The sequence below is a fragment of the Henckelia pumila genome, chromosome 1 (assembly GCF_033568475.1).
Source record: "Henckelia pumila isolate YLH828 chromosome 1, ASM3356847v2, whole genome shotgun sequence".
Classification (NCBI taxonomy): domain Eukaryota; kingdom Viridiplantae; phylum Streptophyta; class Magnoliopsida; order Lamiales; family Gesneriaceae; genus Henckelia; species Henckelia pumila.
This window is the reverse complement of record NC_133120.1, coordinates 68585698-68610936: the sequence shown is the minus strand read 5'-3', so window position 1 is coordinate 68610936 and position 25239 is coordinate 68585698.

Genomic DNA, 25239 nt, shown 5'->3' with positions numbered 1-25239 from the left:
GTGAAAACATATTAGAATCAAGAGAAGTAAATATAGCATTAAGGGCTTTGTTGTTCATATTCGAAGCAGCCGTTTCATTGGCGTTCCAATCCGTTTCTGGTTTGAGGAGAAAATCTCCTTCTCCATCAGTTCTTCTCGGCGGACTCCAACATTGTAACACACGTTGCCAAGTCTTTTCATCAATCGATTTGATGTAGACTCGCATCCTAACTTTCCAGATAGCATAGTTGGATCTATCCAAGATTGGTGGACGTTGAGCAGTTCCTGAGTACGGTATCTCCATCGTAATTTTCTGTCAAACACAAAAACAGAATCACACTTAGTATCGTCAAGTGAATGTCTCTGACGCCACTTGTAAGGTTTGGACAGTATAAAATCACAGAAATACCAGAAATAACTTTTTGACTTTTGAGATTGAGTTATCTTTCAGTGTTGTCAACACTTCAAGAAAACACTATGCAGTGGAATAAAATAATCAATTAAAAGTAAATAACACAATGATATTTATGCACAAGTACTAAGTACTTGTACGATGCCTCATGGCTAAATAATCACTAGAAAATCAAAACAATTTTACAAAAATCAACTAGCGATTGTCTTAGGAAAAACTACTTTTCTCCACAGATTGAGAAAATAAACGACTTCCTAAAAAGTAGTAAGAACTAGAGTAATAAACCACTAGGAAGTTCTACGCCGAAAAATAAAAGCCAAAGAACCACTTTCAGAACAACACTTCACTCGTGTGTTTTTCAGTGTTTCTAACACTACTCGGTAACACAGTATAACAGCGACGAACACTCCAGAAATTCTTCAACGATCGATCTTCAAAGCTCCAGAATTTCCGCAGTGAATTTGCTATGTATTTTGCTCTCTACGTTCCACTCTATTTTCTCTCGATGGTTGTCCTTCTGATCGGTCCATGCACTCCTTTAAATAGATTTTAATTTTGTTTCCATAAATAAGAACCTACAAATCAAGAAAACAATATATCATCAGGAATCAAATATTTCGAATAAAAGTTTCCAACATTAACACTTGTCTAAGAAAGGCAAAACTCTAAATATAGAGATTGAACGCAAATAGGAAATAATTTAAAAGCCATGTGCACGACATGTTCTTTCAGTGAGTTAACGCGGTTCTATGACTTCTTCTATCCTGGTGTACTTTTCTGCCCTCTCTAACAATTCCTACAGAGTATTTGGAGGTCTTGCTGCTACTGATTCTTGGAATTTTCTATGACGGAGATTCTGATGCATGATCCCCGCTAGTAAGTCATGATTAACGTGCGGAGGCCCTCAAAACACATGGATCCTTCTCTTTGGCCAAACATATAGGTTTAACAAATGTGAAATTATATTAATATGCCCAAATTAACTCTTAGTTATTCTTAATTAATATCTACCACTATCAGTATTTATATCTTAATTTGATCAAATCATACCCGATTTTATTAAGATAATAGGTCCGCTTTAGTTAGCCCAACATAATATTCGCGAACTGTGTTTTTTAATTAACTAGTGTATCACTCGCGCGATGCACGGAATTTTATTTTATGTAATTAATTATTATAACTAATAAGTACAAGTATTTGAATAAATTAGCTATAGTTATTGATATAATGTAATAAAAAAAATTTATAAGATAGTCTTATGAATCAATCTTGTGAGATAAATATATTTGTTTCGACTAAATAAAAAATATTATTTTTAAGCTAAGATTAATATTTTTATTGAGATAAGCATCGAGTTGACATGTCTAATAATAGTTTTATTTTATAAATTGTTATTTTTACAAAAAATTACCTAGCAAATAATAAAAGTATTTTAGTAAATCTATATATATATATAAAAATTTACCTACACAAATAGAATGAGAAAGATTAGAAAAAGGGACTATACCCTAAATATTCAATGACAAAATCAATAAGTTTCGTGTAACGTCCATTGATTTCTTTATTTTGAAGGCAGTCTCTTGAAATCATTACGCGAATGATATCTAGAAAAAATATGATAAAAATACAAACTATGTTAGATTTATTAACAAATCCAACTAAGGAGTTGCGAAAGCCTGCTCCTACACCTCCAGATCAAATGTTTTCTCGGATAAATTATACGCCAATTACACAAAATATTTGATGTATACATAAATAAAACATGAAAAAGAACTTACCAAAAAATTTAGTTTTGTCAATGATATCTGCATTCGTCAATTCTCTAAAGTTCTTGTTCAAACATCTTTGATGTATTTCTTTGATGGAAAACTATCATCGAAAATTTCAAACACATTTGTTTAATTGAAAAAATTACTTGTTTCAAAAAAAAAATTGAAAAAATTACTTTTGTATTTGTTTGACGTGGTCTTGCATTTAATTTATGCAACAATCATATTTTTGAAAGCATAAAGATTACCTTCTTTGAGTATTGGCTTCAATTTCTCAACGACGTCATATTCTATGGTTGTATGTATGTGTTCTCCTTGTAAAATTGAGAAAAATATAAATTATACTAACATTTTTTAGATAGATGGATATCAAAACAAAAAAATTTAGTATACCTCAACATAATGAAATATGCATTCCACTGTGGGATCTCTCTTGCTTTCATATGGAGGTAGTTCGTAACAACGAACAAATCGTAGTTTCTATAATGTTTTGTGAATGAATAGTATTATTGATCACAATAGAATGTATATATACAACAAGAATGATATCTTATATAGAATAGATTATCCTAGATAAGCTCCTAATATAAACACAGATATACAAGGATAATATCAAAACAAATCAATAAGAATATCACGAATGATATCTGTACAAATTATGCTAACAGGCCCCCTCAAGATGGAGTTTCTGGAGAAACACCAATCTTGAAAATTAAGCTGCGGAGGCGGGTACTGGATAAAGGCTTGGTCAATGCATCAGCCAGTTGATCAGCAGAAGATACATGAGAAACTCGTAACTTGTGATTCTGAACTAACTCCCGGACAAAATGATAATCCAATGCAATATGCTTCATACGGGAATGAAAAACAGGATTGGCACATAGATAAGTAGCACCAATATTGTCACTGTATAAGACAGGTGTAGATGAAATGGAGACACCAAGTTCACCAAGTAAGGAACAGATCCAGGATAATTCAGCAGCTCCAGAGGCAACCGCCCTGTATTCAGCTTCAGTAGAGGATCGAGCAATGGATTTTTGCTTCTTAGAGCTCCAAGAAATTGGATTCGGCCCTAAGAAGATAACATAAGCTTCTGTGGAACAGCGATCGTCAGGATTTCCACCCCAATCAGCATCAGTGAAACCATGAAGAGAAGAAGAAGCAGTACAAGGTCGAATATGCAAACCATAATCAAGAGTCCCATTAAGATAACGAAATAAGCGCTTGACTGCACCCCAGTGTAGCTCAGAAGGAGAATGCATAAATTGGGAGAGCCGATTGACAGCGAAAGCAACATCCGGGCGTGTGACAAGCAAGTACTGAAGACTACCCACCTCTTGCCGGTAGCGAGTAGCATCGGTGGGGAGAGCACCATCATGAAGAGACAATGAACCAGTAGTTGATAGAGGTGTGCTTACCGACTTGGAGTCCTGCATATTAAAACAAGCGAGTAGATCCAGGGTGTACCTTTTCTGAGATAGAATAAGACCAGGTGGAGAAGGGAGAACCTCGACACCGAGAAAATAGGAGAGAGTGCCCAAGTCCTTGACAGAAAAACAAGAGGCCAGCTGCATAATAATGTCAGTAACAAGGGGCAAGTGACTACCAGTAATAATCAAATCATCCACATAGACAAGAAAGTACACAATATGCTCCGCTCGACGAAGAATGAACAGAGATGCGTCAGCACGAGAGCTGTGAAAACCAAGATGAAGCAAGTAGGATCGAAGCTCTTGAAACCAAGCCCTGGGAGCCTGTTTTAGGCCATAGATGGCCTTGTTGAGTTTGCAAACATAAGAGGGAAAGTTCTTGTCAATAAATCCCGGGGGCTGAGCCATAAAGACTTCTTCACTGAGAGTGCCCTGAAGAAAGGCATTGTTCACATCGAGCTGCCTAAGTGGCCAGCCACGTTGAACAGCAAGAGACAAGACAAGCCGAACAGTGACAGGTTTAACCACAGGATTGAAGGTGTCATAGAAATCAATTCCAGGGCGCTGATGAAAACCCTTGGCAACCAAACGAGCTTTATAGCGGTCAATAGAGCCATCAGAGTGTCGTTTAATGCGAAACACCCACTTGCAGCCAACTAAGTTCTGAGTATGTTGAGGAGGAACAAGATCCCAAGTGCCATTATTGAGGAGAGCATCAAATTCAGAAGACATTGCAGAGCGCCACTGTGGGTCACGAAGTGCAGAGGAGACACAAGTGGGTTCAGTAGGGTCAGCTGGTTTGGTGACAACAAGAGAATATTTGGGGTTGGGTTTGATAATATGACTTTTGGAACGAGTTGTCATGGGATGATTATTCTGAGTAGATGGATGGGACACCAGAGATGTGGTTAGTGAAGGCGAGGGATCTCGAGCAGGGGCCATTCCAGGACACAGGATGGGATCCGGGGGAGGGGACATAGGTACAGAGGGTGGCGGGACAGGGACATGGAAGGTGGAGGAGTCAGGGTCGGGTGGTAGGGACGATGGAGGAGAGTGATAGGGAAAGACGGACTCAACGAAGCGAACATGGCGGGAGATGAAAATTTTGGAGGAAGACATATCTAGACAGATGTAAGCACTTTAAATGAGAGAATAGCCAAGGAAGAGACATGCGGAGGAGCGAGGATCAAGTTTATGAGCGGTGTAAGGGCGTAACCATGGATAACATAAGCATCCAAAAACTCGGAGCTTCTGAAGGTTTGGGGGGCGATGAAATAGTTTTTCAAAGGATGAGAGCATGGAGAGATTGACTTTGGGCATACGATTGATAAGGTAAGTGGCAGTGGAAAAGGCATAGGGCCAGAAAGATGTGGGCATGGACGCCTGATGGAGGAGAGTTAGACCAGTTTCAACAATGTGACGATGGCGACGTTCGGCATAGCCATTATGTTCAGGTGTGTGCGGTGGTGTGGTAAGATGAGTGATGCCAGATTGTGAGAGGAGGGATTTGAGAGCGATGAATTCACCACTATTATCAGTGTAAAGAGTGGTGATCTTCTTTTGAAAGTGATTCTCAACAAGATTTTTATAAGTGGAGAACACAGATAATACATCCGATTTTCTTTGAAGAGGATAAAACCAAATGTATTTAGAAAAATGGTCAACAAAGATTAAATAATACTAGCAACCGAGGCACATGCGCTGCGTGTACGAGATGATTTAAGTTTAAAGTATATTTTAATACGATACAATGAGGTTTTTATAATGAAAATATTATGTGTGATATGTACTTATATTAAATATAATCATCGGTCTACTTGAAAAAAAATTTAGAACAATAATTATATTGCTATCAATATCACCAATTCACCATGACTATGCAAACTTAAAAAATCAAGAAATGATTTAAATTGAATATCTACCATTATTTAAAAAATATTGAAAGAAGAAAATATTCATTTTCACCTTTACATTGCATAATCAAACATCAAATTTACATGTACACATATTTAGACAGATACATACATTGCTTTACACAAAGTTTGTTACTATACTTCGAAAAAATTTCAAAGAAATAAAACTTTAAACAAAATATTTTTGACTTTTCAAAAAATTTGAAAGAAAAAGAAAAAGGCTCCCAAAGAGATAGCAATAAGAACCTACAAAAATAAAATAGTATATGAAAAAGTTCATACTATATGTCATCATTTTAAACCTTTGAAGCCACGTTATGCAGTACTCATAAGCCCCTAAAATAAAATTTCATGAAAGTGAGTAACATAATGAGAAAAATGAGTGATGTCTATTTGTAAAAATTCGATAATCAAATATTCTGAATAATACTGAATCAGTCATATGTAAGAATTCAATAACCATAATATTCCAAATAACATTGAATCAACTATCGTTCATCACTTTTTAGAATGCATAAATTTGATTTTTTTTTAAAAAAAAAATTAAACATAATGAATATAATAAAAAAAATAGAGAAGACAATTGAATTCTCGCTGAATGATAAGATGAAATTTGGAATTTGGCCTACGTAAGGACACATATAGCTACATTAAGGAAAATAAGAAGACCATGTTTGTTGTTGCGGTAGAATTCTAGACGTTAAAAAAACAATAAGAACCCACACAAATAAAACCTAAGATAATTAACCATGCACAATTAAATGTTTAGCATTAAATTTAAAATTAGTTTTATATTTCGAACTAAAATACATGATATTGACATAATATCATTTGAAATTTCAATTTAAAAACAATAAAGTTCAATTTGAAAATAAGAAACACATAAATATTGGACTTACTATAAGGTTTAGGCCAATGACAAATGTTCGACAAACAAATTCAATATTTGACGGCCAAAAGATGTGAAAACCAACTCACAAAACGAAAAAGAAAAAAGGACCACAAAAATCATCTAATGTGATAATCAAAAGAGTGTCAACCTCATAAACAAAATTTGGAGCAAGCCACAAAAGCAATCGCTTGTTAAGAAGCAACTACACTAAAAACCTGAAACTAAAGCAAGTTATTAATCTTCACACACGATTTAAGCCAAGAAGAGATTGAATAAATAAAGAAAAAAGTAAGAATATAATTCGATATAGAAGACAATAAAGTATAAAATCAAACCTTGCTTATGCTTCTGAGACGTAGTAGCTAGTCTGCTTTACAACTTGGCATTGGCTCCCTCTTATAATTCAACTTGTCTTCTTTTTTTTTTCTTTTTTTTCCCCCTAAACTCTGTAGGCTGCTTATATATGCCATTATCAATGCAAAATCCACCATCAGAAGACCTAGAGCTTCACCGATCAAATCCCATCAAAAATTTTCCCATAAAGGAAATTTGATTGCTAACTTTATGAAATATTTGATTTGGTAATCCAACGTATATCTGAATTTCAAATCTGCTTAGCCATGAGATGAAATCCATGAAGCACTGAAATTGGGTTTTGTAATATCGAAAAAACTCTTCCATAATTGACATTGACTTAAAACAAAAGGAAGTTTTTTTAAGAGAGAAAAAACATTTTTGCAAGTAATCTATGAATTTTATGTATACCTTTGAACTTTAGATAGACAGATAGATTTGAGAGAATTAGATAGAAAAGTTAAATAGGGAAAAAATATACCTTTGTCTTTCGTTTATGAGGCATTTCATCGTGTCCTTAATAAATTTCAATTGCTCACTCTCGACGATCTTCAATCTACCTCTCCCTCTCCCTCTCCCTCTCCTCGTACTCCCATAAAAATTTCGGGAATTTGACGAAGATTCTCAAGCACTGAAATCAAAACTTGTATAATAAGAAAAAACAACTTAAAGTAAAACGTGCTCGGTGGATTTCATCTTACCCACGTTTTGTGAAGAGAGGAAGAGTGAGGAGGGAAAGAGAGATGGTTATTGTAATTTGAATTTGGCCATACCACGGTACCAAACTCAGCTCTTTGTCTTTAGTATTGGATCGACGTCGAGTAAGTTAATTTTGTCGTTGCTCTTGTGTCATGTAATTACTTCATTCACGTTCATGAATTATACGGGTGTGACGTCTTTGAATGTTGTTTTGATTGCGGTGAGAGGTAAAGCGAGGCATTATCGATCGTATCCTAAATAGCACATCTGCAAATGAAGTTAGTATGTACATCACATAATTTTAATAGTATGTCAATTATTTCTTGCAAGAGTATCATATTTGAAAGATTAAATGACGAACAATGCGAATGATCATTTGTAAATTTTTTGACATTTTTTTACGAAGGAACATAGAGTAATAGGATCAAATTCTTCATCTGTTTTTCTTGCTTAAATAGGATACATGGGAGAATAGAAACCAACATACCTGGAAATAAATGGGTACAAATTAATGACAGAAACCTACAATCCTGTTGAAGCATCAAAATCAAGTAAATAATTTGATCATATTGTACGCAGAAGAATTGGATTAGAAGCTGAAAGTCATTTAAAGGCCCAAGCCAAAGTAACACTGGTAGCAAATCAATATTGAGCATAATCAGTAAGAACAATGTCAAGCAACCAAAAGTCATCATAAAACTTCTAAATCAATAAGCTACGGTATCATAATAACCAAATCTGGGTCCAACTTCTAATCCCGTTGCAAAAATTTTGTACTATGCCCCTTAAATTTTGTTTAAAAAGAAACCAATATCATAAAATGTATTATGAATATTTTAAAATTGAGAGAATCCACGTGATGAGCCACTCATAAAGAAATAAAGTAAATTTTCAAAATTAATGTTTGAGCATGCTTACATTTGACTTATAAAAAATAATATAACAGATTTAGTAAAAAACAGGGAAGATGAATATGGATTTTGTGAAAACATTTAAGGGGTCAAGCCAAACTCACACGGGTATAAATTTAATATTGGGAATAATCAGCATAAACAACGTCAAGAAACCAAAAGTTATCTCAAAACTTTCTTATCAATAATCTACACTATCATTAAAGAAAAATTTGTTTGAGTTTCTAATATCATCGCAACTTTTTTTTTTTTACTATTCCCATAAATTTTTATAGGAAAAACCAACTTAAAAAAATATACTATGCATCAAATAAAATTTTAAAAAAGAACCAAACGAAAGAAAGCAATATGCACGAAGCTACGGATAGAAAGTTTTCATCTTATTGTTCGATAATGATTAAATTCGATTTTAAAAAAAAAACAGAATTGATTTGCTTGTAATATGGGGAAGATGATCGAATGTTGTTCAGAAATGATTCACGCTTGTGATGTATAATTACAAATTTATCATGTATGTATACCTTAATGCTTGAAATACTTTATGCAACCACTTGAGTCGAACCCATATGATGACCATCCCACCGACACCATTGTTGATGCATAAAAGAATAAGAAATTTTTTTGAAAAAAACCATAATTTTATACAGTGTGTGTTGTGATATTTTTACAAACAGTTAGTAGGCAATCCTTCATGCTATAAAAATAAATAAACAAAGGAATGAACAATGATAGATTCGAGAATCCGATAGAGAACTACTCGGAGATACAGAAGAAAAAAACATAGGACTAAAAAATCACCAGTTTATTCGGTTTTGTCATGGGTCAACTGAAGTTAATTAATTTTACCAGAAGTAGAACTGGGTAACTGTTCTAAATCAACTCCTAATGCAAAAAATAACCCCTCAAAAAGGTTTTGCACGCTTTTCACAAATACACAGGTGATTCTATAGACTACACCGAATGAAATGCAAAGAATGGATGTCATTGAATCATGAAAAACGCTCAAATAGATGTGCATCGAATGCACCCAAATTAGACTTACTTCGATTTGCAAAGAAATGTTGTTTTACTGGCAGATATCTATGCCTCAATTAGACAGAACCAGTTTACAATACTTATTAAACCATCGTGACTAAAAAATGGACAAATGATACTCTTCCGAGAATAACATAGCTCAAGCAATTAGCTTTTCAGGTGGGCTTTGAGCTTACAATCAAAAAAGACAGTCTCAATTCCATGTCCAATGCCAAAACTTATCTTTCTTTGAATGCTAATAACAGTTATTAGAAAATTAGAACCTCATTGGTAAAAAGAAACTTGAAGAAACACAACCTCAATTGACACAGACCACAGAAGCATAATATAGCAAATAAAAAATAAAATTTTAGAAGCAAATAATTCAGATTTCAACTATTTGAAACAATACTTCCTGATAAATAAAATAATTTTGAAGGGAAGGAAAGAGAGGATACTTAAAGGTAGCATTAGAATGTTGAAAATCAAACTCATTTCCAGAATCTAAAAAAATGAACAAAATGAAACACACACGCAAAACAAAACCCATTCATTCAACAAAGTAACTGAAACATTCACGACATTAACCAAAAACAACAAAAAAACAGAAGTGCATCGAATGCACCCAAATTAGACTTACTTCGATTAGAGTAAGCATGCAAATTGAAATCTACGTTTGCTAAATCCCGAAACGTGTGAACATTTAGTTTGATAATTTTTCAAACATGTGGTGTGCGCATAACAATAACAGAGTCGTAAGAAGAAACTAAAATCCAATTGAATAAACATGCATAAGAGTGATTACAAACATTATTACAATTGAGATAAGAGGTCTCACCAGAGAAAGCCGTAGAGCATGAATTCATTTGAACAAACTTCCGAAGGTAGAGAGTGGTGGAGAATAGCAGTTAACGACTTCTTCTCTCATTTTCTGACCCACGTACAATAAAGATTTGCAGATGATTAAGATTTTTAATGTATTTTTAAAAGAGAGTAGCGGTCATTTTTGCCACACCAACGCACCAACAGTTATCAATGAAGGTTCAAACTTAATCAAATAGTAAGAGCTAGTAAGAGATATATATAGATTTTAAATTTATCTAACATTGTGTCAAATTAATGTTTATTCGTACACATTTACAATTATATGTATACCTTGATCTTGTGAGTGGGAATAAGCTTGTACGTGTAATTAATAAAATTACTTATTTTAACTTAGAAGAGCAGAACAACAAATATAAAACATAAAAACATGAACATATTGGAGGTTCAGAGTCTTTCAACATTGGATGAGGATTTTACATTAAGATTCTTTTTGTTTGACTAGGAAATGATTTTATTTCAATATATTGGACATGATGAATAATTAGAGAGTATTAATAAACCACACATTCGAGATATACATGTCTTAATACATGTGTTTTGGTGCTCAATTTGTTCTAAATAATATTCAAAGTTGATATTTTTGAACTTCGTGGTTACAAAATAATTCTTATATTTTTAAATTAAACTACCATCAAATGGTCTCATTCATTTGAAATACCCAATTCACATATTCTAGACCTCGATTTATACTCGTTGATACCTAATTTTGATAAAAATGTGCTTTGATTGCATGAAACAATACCCTTATTTTTTTAATTTAAACATTGGCATCAAATGATCGTATTTATTCAAATATTCAATTTACTTGTTCCACTGCTTAATCTATTATATTTGCTACCCATATTTGATACGTGTGTACTTTGATTTCATGAAACAACATCCAATTGATTAAATTGAATCTTTACACCAAATTGTCTCATCTATTTAAATATACTAGTAACATATACGTGCGTTGCACGTGGATATCGAACTTGAATGCACTATGAATGGTCACAAAATTTTGCAAATAAACGTTATACGCAATTTTTTTCATCTCCTATTCAACTATTTTAAACAACCGTGATTTTTTCAATCATTTTCTTGTTCAATTTTCTAATCATTCAATTTTTTATCTTTTATTTTTATTTTTCCTACTTTATTTTCGATTAAATTCACCAATCCTATCATCATCTCGTATTTCCATGTTTCTTTGTCATTATCGAATTTGATGTTATTTAGTCTCTTTGACATTTACCTTTTTTTTATTGTGATATTATTGCTTTATTTATTTGAGTTATTGTAATATACATATTTTTATTTAAGTTAACTTTTTGGGTTTTATTCCCTCAACCCTCCCCCTCTTTGTGTTTTATTAAGAATCACTCGATTTTATCATTTTTTTTCACCGTAACTAACAATACATCATTGTTTTTAGGTATTAATTTGTCAAATGAAAAAAAACATTGTGTGATTTGTTGTTTGGTTTTTTTAAAGTTTTTTCATGTTTAGACATACATTTTTCTTGTAAATGAATCAAACGTAATATTAAATAAATTTTCAACTCTCTCCTTCGACACATACTAAAGTTTTTTTTTATGCGAGATATATCTACGTGCAATATTATTATTATTATTATTATTATTATTATTATTATTATTATTATTATTATTATTATTATTATTATTTATTTATTTATTTATTTATTTATCATTATAATTATTATCATAATCAATTGGTTAATATTGTATAGGTTTTCATGCAATGACATTTTTTAATTTATATATTTATTATTATTATTAGTATTACTAAAATTTATTACACTTTTATAATAGTAATAGATATATTTATATTATTAGACGAACAATATACAATAAAACTAATTTACACTTTGTTTTTTAGATATATCTACACGCAATCACATTTTGTATTTATTTTTATTATTAGTATCACTAATAATTATTATATGTATTTATTATTATTATTATTAACATAATCATCATTAATTAATTAATGTTGTATGGGTTTTCATTCAATGAAATTTCCTAATAATTATTATTATAAGTATTACTAATACTTATTATTATTATTTAATTTTCTATATATGGAGTTATTAGTATTAATAATAATTATTATATATACATAAATTAATTAATTTTGTATGGATTTTCATTTATAATAACTTTTATATATAAATTTGGATAAAAACTTTTCATGTACCAAATTGAGGGATAATAATGTAAACTAATTATTATTATTATTATTATTATTATTATTATTATTATTATTATTATTATTATTATTATTATTATTATTATTATTATTATTATTATTATTATTATTATTATTATTATTTAATGTTGTATATATGGAGTTCTTAGTATTACTAATAATTATTATATACATAAATTAATTAATTTTGTATGTATTTTTAATTTAATTAATTTTGTATGTATTTTTAATTTATAATAATTTTTATATATGAATTTGGATACAAACTTTTCATGTACCAAATTGAGGGATAATAATGTAAAATCACAATTCAAACTCATAATAACTTTTATACATGAATTTGGATACAAACTTTTCATGTACCAAATTGAGGGATAATAATGTAAAATCACAATTCAAACTCATACTTCTATAATAGTATTATATTATATTATATTAAATTAGATATTAGATTTGATAAATTTAATTTATTTGTTGTATTATTTAATAAAATTATTTATAACCTTATTACTATTATCGGTTTGTTATTATACGTAACTAATAATTTTAATAAAAAAATAGTTACCTAAATATTATTAAATAAAAATTCGATATATTATATTGTAAATAATAAATTTTTTATAATGCATGTATTTTTTAAGGTTCTAAAAAACGTAAAGCGTGACGAAGCGTCATGGTCAAGCTTCAAGCTTTACAAGCTTAAACGAGTTTAGAACAAGCTTAAGCGTGAAAAAGCGTTTTTTTTTATAATTTTAATTATATTAAATTAATTGATAGAATAAATAACATATAAACTTAAAGATTTTAAGAATAAATACATAAATTTTCAAATTATAAAAAACGTAAGTCTCAAAATAACAAATTATCTAAAGTAAAATGTTTGCGTTAGATCAGATTTCATCTCTTAGTCGCAAATAAAGGAAATATACGAAACAAATTTAATTTTAATGTATTTAAATGTTTTTTTAAAAAAATATATATTATTAAATATTTATCATTTAAAATAAAGTTCAAAAGTTAAAAATATCAAACAAAAATAAAAATTTTAATTAAATATTATTTTTAAAAAATTATATTTTTCACGTTTTTTCGAGTTTTTTCACGCTTTTTTTGAGTTTTTTCACGTTTTTTTGCGCTTAATATGGTCAACCAAGGGGTTGACCGCTTTTTTCACGCTTTTGTCCAAAGCGAAGCTTTTTGCTCACGCTTCACGCTTAATCACGCTTAAGCGGCGCTTTTTCGAGCTTTTTAGAACACTGATATTTTTATATATGCTGTCATTTTTTAAAATAAAAAAATTGATAACATTTTCATCATTATTTTAATTATTTTTATGTTATCACTATTTTTTATCCAATTAAGTTTCAAATGATGACAACCAAATTTATAATTTTGCATTCTATCTCGATTAAACACGATTAAAATCGAACAAATAATTATTTAATATAGTGAAAATAAAATGAAAAAATTTAGTAGATACATAAAAACTCACGAATGTGGATACAAACATCAATTTAAGACAATAATTTAAACATTAAGAAAATTTGGATAATAAACAAAATTATTTACACATTGAACTTAAAAACACAATTTATTTTATATTTACACAATAAATCAAAGGGAGCATGACAAAAAAAATTAATTGAACAATGAGAGACAAAAAATATTTGTAGGATAAAAATTCATCTAACATGACAATAAATTAATAGGAAGACATTTAAGAAGAAGACTCATTATTAAACTCTCACCATTTTAATGTTATTAAACTCACACCTAAACTCTCACCATTTTAATGTTCACACAAGGACAAAGTGGATATTTAACAATTAAACTCACACTTTTTAAGATACTAGTAAGTGTGACGTGCGTTGCACGTGAGATATATCATGGTAACATTAAGTTTTTTAGGCTAATGAAAATTAGATATTTATATAGACTTATTTTTTAAAACAAAAGCTTCATTCTACTTGCAAGTGAGATACATAATGTTTGGAATATAGATATTTATATAGATTTATTTGGGAAAGCAAAAGATTAATTCTCCATTGAGAAATTTCATTATTGAAAAGCATAATGTTCATTCTAAACTCTTGATATTAAAAAAAATTATAAATTCTTCTCCCGTTTAATTTTCACTTTTGGGACCATGTCCTTGTTTTGTTTCAAATTCTTCATCCTTCAATTAAAATCAGCAATCTTTTCATCATTTTCAATCTCTATGGTATCTTTTTTGGATGATGACTGACTTAGATTTTTTTTCGCGGTTTTGCCATTTTCTTCATGCTTTTTAATATATTTTTGGGAAAATAGTTTTTTTTTCCATTAACTTGTCTATTTTTTATTTTGGTCCATTAACTTTCAATATTTGGTTTTGGTACACTAAATTTTAGTTTAGGCTATTTTGGTCCAAATGTTGATGTGGCATCGGAAATTGCTGACGTGACGTCGAGAAAATATAACGTGGCACATTAAATATTTTTATAATGCTTAATTTTGAATGTACTATTTAAAATTAAGATCTCAAATACAAATTTGACACAATCATTCAAAGACTTACAAATCACAATGTAGATACAATTAATTAGTTAATACACAAAAAGATAAATAAAACACAGGTTTACGTTATTTATTTAACACAATAAATGAAAAGGATAAGAGGACATTCTTCCATGGACACACACATCAATCTCTTCTATCACTTCACCTTAATTATTTTTATAATGCTTAATTTTGAATGCACTATTTAAAATTGAGATCTCAAACACAAATTTGACACAATAATTTAAAGACAAAACACCTCATTACATGGCACGCGGTGCCAAATTTTCTTTTATAAAACCCCATCGATCACACCTCTTATTTAATTATTATTTTATATTTTATAATTTTTAATTAGATGTACATCTATTTAGTATTTCATGCGATATTTATATTTATTAATTACTAAATAATAAATAAGATATTTTCTAATTTACTAATTATATCATTTTTTTAAAAAATATTATCAGTTTGATCTATTTTAACTCAATTTATTTATGATCTTTAACTCATTAATCGTTAGCCATTATATTTTATATATCTATCATATTAAGCAATTTCTTCCATAGACACACATATGAATTTCATGTTTCACTACCTTTTAATTATTTTTATCATGCTTAAGTTTGAATGCATTATCTAAAATTAAGATCTCAAACGCAAATTTGACACAATAAGTTAAAGACATATAAATCACAAATTGATACAATTAATCAGTTAACACACAAAAAGATAAATAAAACTCCGATTTAAATTATTTATTTCACACAATAAATGAAAAAGATAATATGACAACACAAATTTAACACAATTACACATGTATACACAGAAAATGGACATTAATATAAGGACACAATTATAAAAGAACAACACAAATTTAACACAATTACAATATGGATATAAGGGTAAAATGAACATAATTACAACACTTATTTAATTAATTTATTTAACACAATAAATGAAGAAGATAAAAGGACAATATAAACTCAACACAATTACAATATAAATATAAGGGCAAAATGAACATTACACAATTCAACTCATCCTTTTTAATAGGATATAAGATAAGATAAGATAAGATAAGACAATCTACTTGTTTTAGTGCTTCTTTTATTTATTCCATTGGTACACAAATTAGATTTTTTTTTACTTTGATTTCACGAAATAGATCTAAATATTTTGGATGAACAATGACATCAAATGATATCATGCATTCGAATACCTAATTTTAATGTTATAGTACTCAATTTGTTATAATTGATACCTAAAATGGTTACGCTTGTACTTTGATTTTATGAAACGAAATCCAAATTTTTGACTTAAATCTCAACATCAAATGATCGCATCCAATTACCAAATTTATAAATTATTATAAAATTAGATATTCTTGTAATTCGATCTCACGAAATATTACCCAAATATATTATATTAAACTCTGACATCAAATTGTCTTATACTGTTATACACTTGAATATTCAATGTGTTATAGTGCTCAATTTATTTTATTTGATACTCAAAATATTTTTGTAATTCGATTTCGCAAAACAGTACCAATTTTTCTTGAATTAAATCTTGAAATCAATTATTCATATATATTTGATTCATATTATTGAATTCAACTCACATTCCAAAGTTTAAGACAATTATATTACAAAAGTCAACCTGCATTTGAAATTCAAATATAAACAACAAATCAGATTTTATATTACACGTACTAAAAAAAAAAGATTATATATTACACACCCAGTTTAATCCGAAGCACCCATCTCATAATGGCATAAAATTCACCTTCTTCTTCTTTTATTATTTTTATTATTATTTTTTTTTTTTTGCAAGAAACACATATCAAATTCAAAAAAACTATTTGAACATTTTGATAAGATCGGTTGAAAATCTAGAGGGGGGGTGAATATACTTTCAAGCAGTTTTAGCTAAGAACAATGGAACTCGATCGATTTAAGAAAGAGTTCAAAGCTTATCTTAGTGTCCAATATAGTTTGGCAAACAAAATGTGTGCGAAAATATGCCAAGCTACAGATTTAAAACACTTAGTGTAAATCAGTTTGGTAGTAGATATGAAGTATGAACGAGGACAGTAAACTGAAATGACATAAGAAGTTGTTTATGGATGTTCGGAGATTTCAAATACTCCTACGTCACCCCTTCTTCCATCTTGGAAGGATTTTACTAGAAGACTTTGATTTATACAAGCAGTTTGCACAAACCCAATCCAATTTAGGACTTAAACACTGCCTAAATAAGAACTCCTAGTGTATCACCTTGATTTCAGTCCTAGACTGATTTCACAATTGAATGAATACAACTCGAATTCTTTTGACACAAGTATCGACCCTTCAATGGTCAGAATTGATGCTTTTAAATGTTTGTGCTTTCGAGTTTCTTGATCAAGATTTGAGCGTAAGATATTCTTCTGAATTCTCAGTAAAATGCCGAGTTCTCTCCTTTTGAACTTTGATCAAGATCCCTATTTATAAGCTTTGGTTTGCAACGGTCATAATTTCAAGTTATTCTCCTGATCGGATTCAAATTATTCCCGTTGGATTTGTCACTATCATCAACGATCTCTGACGCCGACATTACCTTAGTATAGCGGCACTACATTCTACAGAGATGTCAGAGTACGGACGATCTTATCCGGAAGTACTGTGAATTCATTTGCGCAATCAGATTAGCAGTGATTCAGTTTAGTAGGGTAAACTGCTTTGTATCTCTGAGACAATCAGTTGAGAGAAGATGGACTTGATGAATTCAGTTTAGCAAGGTAAACTGAATGTCTAAATTGCTCTGTATCTCTGAGACAATCAGTTTGATGAATTCAGTTTAGCAAGGTAAACTGAATGTGTTCCTTTAGTGTAACTGATAGACTTAGTTTAGTTCGAGGTAGATTGAATCGCTTTTGTAGTTCAGTTTAGCGCCTGTTATGTCATCATGACGTCATCATCTCTTTATATCAGTTTGGCTTTGTTTTGTCAATACCAAAACTAAATTTTCCAACAATTTCTCCCTTTTTGGTGTTTATCAAAACATTGTCATTATCATAAACTGATATTCATTGTCATACAAAGTAAATCAAGGTCGAAAGAACTCTAACTCTTTCTGTAAGATTAGACTCTAATTCTTTCCCCCTTTTTGATAAACCGAAAGATACAGGAGTAGATAATATAATGTTCTTGATGGTAAACAAGAGGAACTATCATCGATCTGAAGATGGTCTGTGAAATGCTGAGCTGCGAGTGGGTTGATGAACTGCTAAATTCGAGCGTTTTAAAGCCTGAGATTCATGTTGAGCTCGTAAAATATTCTGTGATAAGCTAGCCAATGAGTTCAGTTGCCGAGATATCCCTTGAAAATTAGACTGAACTGAATTGTGAAAATTTTGAACAAAGCCATTCAAGTTGTCAAATTTTGTCTCCAAAGACCGATGAGAGTTTTGTAGATGAGACAATGAGCTGGTTGATTGATTTGAATCTGTCAAGAGCCTATCCAGCAATGCAAGTTTTTCTTGAAGTTTTCCAAACTCAACATTCATCGATTGTCTCAAAAAGGAGACGTTGCTGTCTGTAGATTGTTGATTTTCTTTAAGGCTGGTGACAGTCTTAAATATGGCATAAACTGAATTCTCAATTTGAGAAAGAGTTTGATACCAATCATCTTCAGCTATTGAAGTTGGAGATGGAAGTCCTTTGTCAGAGAATAAGAGATGTTCTTTGACAAAATCTTGCTTCTGTCCTTTACGAGGAGATGCAGGAGTAATTGCGAGTAGCTCAACCTTTCCTTTGCCTTTATCCATATGAGTTGATGATTCAGGAGCTGTTTGAACTATCATTGCTAGAGATTGAGGTAAAGTCTCTGTCTCAATAGCTTTGACAGGAGGAGATGAATCATTGATAATTTGTTCAAGGGAAGATTTATTAATCGGTTCTTGCAACTCCTTGTCCTTAAGAGGAACTGGTGGAACTAAAGAATCATCAGTTTAAGTGAGTTCAGAAGGTACTTCCTCCGCAACAGACTCTGTTGGAACAGGTGTGTCCTTGAGTTGAGATAGATTGTTTAAAATGGGAGTAACTACCTTAGATTCTGTCATAACTGATTTGATGGGGTTTGATAACTCATCTACCTGAGACAGGAGTGGTTCTGAGATTTCCATCTGAGTTAAAGTGAGTGACTCGTCTGTTTGATCATGAATTGGAGAATATTGTGTGTCCATAAAGATTTGTTGACGTTCTTCAAGTTCTTTTTGAGGAAACACGGGAGACACAAATTCTTCTGTTATTGGCGCTGATAACATAGGAGTTGAGTGATCCTCTGCTTCAATGTGAGAAATAACTTCATCAACATTCATGAGTTGAAGTTCAGGAAGAGCTTTGTCAGTATCGGAAGGATGTAGTTGCTGCTCAATTGTTGTATCTGGAGCAACTAAAGTTTCTTTTTGAATTTCTGCAAAAACTTGATCAAAAGACTGATTGGAGGAGTCAGTTGAGGTATGACTTTTATTTTTCTTCTTGTTTTTGGAGGTTGATGAAGAGTGTGATTTGTGTCTTTTCCAAACAAAGGGTTCTGGAATCTCCAATGTTTGATCATTCTCCCAGAAGTTGACATTTGATTGTATATTGATGAGATTAGTTTGTAGCTGAGTGAATATGGCTCTATCTTCATAAGAAGTTCTAGCACATGGATCATAATTGCTTTGAAATTCATCAACAATTTCTCCTAGTTTCTTTATCCTTAAGAGATCAAAAAAATACTTTCTTCTCATCAACGCTTCTTGGATGTTGCCAGTCTTGACTACTCTTAGCACAATCTCTTCAGTTTTGACAAACTTAGATAGCTCAGCTTTCTTAGTGAAGAGCCTGGCTAATGTAGAAGTTCTGTATTGATGCCAAGTGTCAAAGATTTCAGCAGTGCGTTTCTCAGCATACTCAAGTACTTCATCCATGGTCAAATCAATTTGTAGTTTAATAGCATTGGATGGTCTGTCAGGGTCTGAGGAAGAGGCTATTTGAGAACTTCCTGCAACCAAGTCTAGTCCTGAGTGAGCGTATTCAACGATTTGTTTTGAGGACAAACCACCGATTGGTGTTGCTGGAGGCAGAGCTATAATTGGTGTGATAAACTGAAGGGTGGCTTTCTGAGTCTTAACAGATTTTCCCAATTCTTCAGTTGTGGAAATTTCCAGAGATGATTGAAGATTCTGAAGAGGTTTAATCAGCATAGGTTGCTTTCCTTTTGAATCATTTTTAAGGAAAGCCTCCTTAACTGTGTTATCAACACGGTGAGTATCTTCAGTAGAAGTTAAGTCAATTGATTCAGGAACCAAATAGATGATCAGTTTGGATGGGGAAGACACAGCTTTTGCTTGTAACGTTCTCGGTCGCTTGGTTTGAGGCAATTTAATCACTTCTTCACTGTCAGTGTCATCACTATCATGAATAACGAGATTACTTTTCTTTTTGTCCAGCCTTTTTGTTGGGGTTTTCTGTACTTTTGAATCAGCGGAGTCTCTAGATTGAAAGCTTGAGAGATATTCAAGATTCAGAATTCTAAGTTTGTGCAGCTGAGTAGAGGCTTGAAGATTTACTCCGAGATTTTCAAGAAGTTGACTGGCTTGAAGAGCATAACCAGAGGATTGCTTCGTAGGTGTCATTATTTGGACGAAGATATTGAAAATAATTTGACTCCAATTAATCTTGACACCTTTCATGATAGCCGTCATAACTTTAAACTTTCCAACAGTTATTCTCGCAAAAGACCCTCCTTTGGCCAGAATACTTTTGGCAACAATGTCAGCTAACATTTGGTATTCAGGCTTCAGATCTCTTTTGAGTCCAGATAAATATATTGGTTGACTAGACCCAGAAAAGAGACTCTGCATCTCAGTGATATCAGAGGTGGAGATAATGTTGAAATCAGTGTTACCTGAAGTTGGTAAATTGAAAGTGCTGGCAAAGAATTCTTCATTGATCTGTATCGTATGTCCTCCGAGAGATATCAATAAAGTGCCATCATCACCGAGCTTACACTTATGATATAGAGATAGAAGATCATTCGGATAGATATTCAAGTTTTTAATGTCCAGGAATTTGCGAAGTCCAGACTGTTCCAGCGCAGTACAGACCTTGGATATTTCAGGTTTGTCTATTCCTAGTAGTGAATCAAAATCAACTGAAAGAGCATTGAGAATATAGGCTGCAGATGAAGTAGCCATCGATAGTTTCTCCTGTGAATCAATAGAGTAAACGGAAGAAAGATTAGTCGGAAACTTAGGGCTCACCTTGATTGAGAGTAATATAAAATAAAGACTTGGTCAATACGACACAAAAAAATGACATGGCTAAAAGGAATTTAAAATTCAAATAAAATAGTACATAAAGGCGGGAGATGGTACACATATTTCCCTCTACTCATGATTCAGATAAATCTATAAAAGGTGAAGCTGTCAAATGAAAATTAAAACAGAAATGAGTGACAATATTCCTTTGTTTGGGATTGGACCGAATCCATATGTGGCATGTGAAGCATATCGCAATCACTATTTTGAGACTGAGAAGAAGAAGATTGAAGAGCGAGTTTTTGAGAAAGTAATGAAGGTCTGGCTAAAAATTGAAGAGCTTCATATGTATCATCATGCTCAATTTCCTCTTAGAAAATTTGATGATGCTAAGGAGATAGCTCAACGAGCCAAGTACTATATGATAGCACTGGATACTTTTGCACCCAGAGACATTTTTAAGGATAAAAATGTTCTCTATATGATGCTTAGTAAAGAGTACATCACATTGGTTCGGATTGCAATTGATGAGCTAAGAGATCCTACTGTTGCACCTCTACGAGCATGGGTGACAAACTAGAGTTATGAAGTTTTCCTAAAGATGAGGGAAATAAGAAGTGTGTGATTGTAACCTTTTTGATTCTGAAGTTTTAATAAAAGAGTTAATTTGATTAGACTGAATTTGTTCATCAAATGATTTTTCCTAAACTGATATTGTGCCTAGACTGATTTTTCCTAAACTGATATTGTGCAAAGTAGTTTAACTTAGGTGAAGGTATTCTGAACTATTAAAGGGCACAAGAATCTATGTTAACCGGTAATGATTACTATTAATCGGTATTCCAAGGATTTATCTAATCACAAACAGTGCCTTATATCGTGAAAGTTTATCTGTAAGAAACTTTTTATATTCTAGATGTAATAAATGCGAGTGGCTCTTCGATATCCGGACTTATCAGTCTATATAAAGAATTGAACGTTAGAGTAACATTATAAAGAAATGGATAATTGGAGAGCTGCGCATGATGATTTTATAGACGAAAAGGTCGCCCGATTGCAAGCCAAGCTGGTTCGGATGCAGTTTAGAGGTCCAGATGCACTTGATCCGGATGAAGTGCGGCGTCTGGCAAAGTATAAGCAAGAGCTTGGAATAGATAATACTGCGTATGTCCTTGGCCGGGAAGGCATACAACTTCTTCTCTTGAAGAAGGAGTTAAGAGTGGTAACCCTTCTTCATGGTCTAGAGGAGGTGGAAGATGGCCTTTTGGAGGAGCATCTTCGCCTTCGGAAAATGGCTGTGGAGATAGAAATAGACATTGTAAACAAGATTTATTAATAAAATAAGTTTTTATTTTAAATGTGTTGTTGATAATTTATTTAGTTTGAAGCACATCTTATGACATATCCTGCAAAAGAGATTCCCCCTTAAAATAGGCGTAAATCTTTTAAGACAGATAAGGATTTATCAATATTCAAAATAACAATATAAAATTAGTTCTGCGAATAATTCAGTTTAGATCATACTAAAACTGTGAAAACAAGCTATAATGGATAAACTGATTTTAATCTAAGTTAATAAGTCCTAAAAAATTTCGAAAGTAAGAAAACTTAGTCTCTGGCAGAGGTTTTGTGAAGATGTCTGTCGTCTGTTGCTCTGTGGAGATGTACTCTAGTCGAATGTTATTCTTCAGCGCATGATCTCGGATAAAATGATGCCTAACTTCGATATGCTTCGTTCTCGAGTGAAGAATGGGGTTGTAAGTAATTGCAATTGTGCTGGTGTTATCACAGAAGATTGGAGAATTCTGTTCTTCAATCCCATAATCCCTTAACTGTTGTTGAATCCAGTGCAGTTGAGCACAGCAACTTCCTGCGGCTAAATATTCAGCTTCTGTTGTAGAAGTGGCAATGGATGTTTGTTTTTTACTAAACCATGAAATCAGTCTATCCCCAAGGAATTGACATGATCCACTAGTACTTTTACGATCCAGTTTGCATCCAGCATAATCAGCATCTGAATATCCAACCAAATTGAAGGAGTTGTTCTTAGCGTACCATAGACCAACATTATGAGTTCCTTTTAGGTACCTCAGTATTATTTTCCCAGCTATGAAGTGGGATTGCTTAGGATTTGATTGGAATCTTGCACATAAACATACTGCAAAGACAATGTCAGGTCTACTGGCTGTTAAATAAAGTAATGACCCTATTAGACCTCGATACATTGTGGCATCAACTGATATTCCCCCTTCGTCTTTGTCAAGTTTGATTGATGCACTCATGGGAGTTGTTGCAATCGTGAAGTTTTCCATACCAAACTTTTTGATTAATTCTTTGGTGTACTTGGTCTGGCTTATAAAAGTTCCATTCTCCAGTTGACGAACTTGCAATCCAAGAAAGAAGTTTAGTTCACTCATCATGCTCATCTCGAATTTTTCCTGCATTAGCTTTGAGAATCTTGTGCATAGCTTGGGGTTAGTTGACCCAAAGATAATATCATCAACATATATTTGAACTAATAGAGTATGATCGCCTTTTGTGAATTTGAACAGTGTTTTGTCAACTGTGCCTATAGTAAATTTTTGTTCAAGAAGAAATTGGGTTAGAGTGTCATACCAAGCTCTAGGAGCCTGTTTCAGTCCATAAAGAGCTTTGTTCAAATGATACACATGATCTGGGAATTGATGATTTGTGAATCCTGGTGGTTGTTCAACAAATACTTCTTCTTGGAGTTTTCCATTCAAGAACGCACTTTTAACGTCCATTTGATAAACTTTAAAGTTTTTGAATGAAGCATAAGCAAGGAATATTCTTATTGCTTTCAGTCTAGCTACTGGTGCATAAGTTTCGTCATAGTCAATTCCTTCTTCTTGTCTATATCCTTGAGCAACTAATCTTGCCTTATTTCTAACCACCGTTCCTTCTTCATTTAACTTGTTTCTAAAGACCCATCGAGTACCAATGACTGATTGATGCGTTGGTCTTGGAACAAGATCCCAGACTGCATTTCTAGTAAACTGATTTAGTTCTTCTTGCATTGCATCTATCCAGCAACTGTCTGCTAATGCCTCTTCAATTTTCTTAGGTTCTTCTTGAGATATAAATACCGCGTGAAGAAATTCTTTACACATTTGTCCTCGAGTCCTTAGAGGTGCTAAGGGATTACCAATAACAGACTTGAGTGGATGCTTTTTGGACCATTTCAGTCTAGTATTAAACTGATTTTCACTGATCACTTGTGCCTCTAGATCTTGGTTAGACGTGTTATTGTGGTCAAGCTCTGTGGTCTCATGGTGTTGTTCTTCAATGTCCTCAACTGTGTGGGTTTGGTGAATATCAACTGGTTGATCAATGTTAAGATCCTCAACTACTGGGTCCACTAGATCCGGTTCAGGAGATTGAAGAGTTCTTGTAGGTGGTGAATCTTCGTCTTCACTTTCATCCTGATCACCATTTTCTAATTGAATTTCCTAAAATAGATCTTAAAGTTGTCGAGTATTAGTTGCAATATCTGTAGTAAGATCTTCATAAAAAATGACATGGATTGATTCTTCAACATTTAGAGTTCTTTTGCTGAAGACTCTATAAGCTTTACTGATTGAAGAATATCCCAAGAAAATACCCTCATCTGACTTTGCATCAAATGCAGTCAGATGATTTTTACCATTGTTGTGGATGAAGCATTTACTCCCAAAGATCTTAAAGTATGATACATTAGGTTGTCTGCCATTCCAGATCTCATATGGGGTTTTAAACAATTTCTTACATATCATTGATCTGTTCTGAGTGTAGCAAGCAGTGTTTACAGCTTCTGCCCAAAACTTTTGAGAAATCTTGGAGTCAACTAACATGGTTCTTGCAGCTTCTTTAAGAGTACGATTTCTCCTTTCTGCAACACCATTTTGTTGTGGTGTTCTAGCTGCTGAGAATTCATGTTTGATTCCAT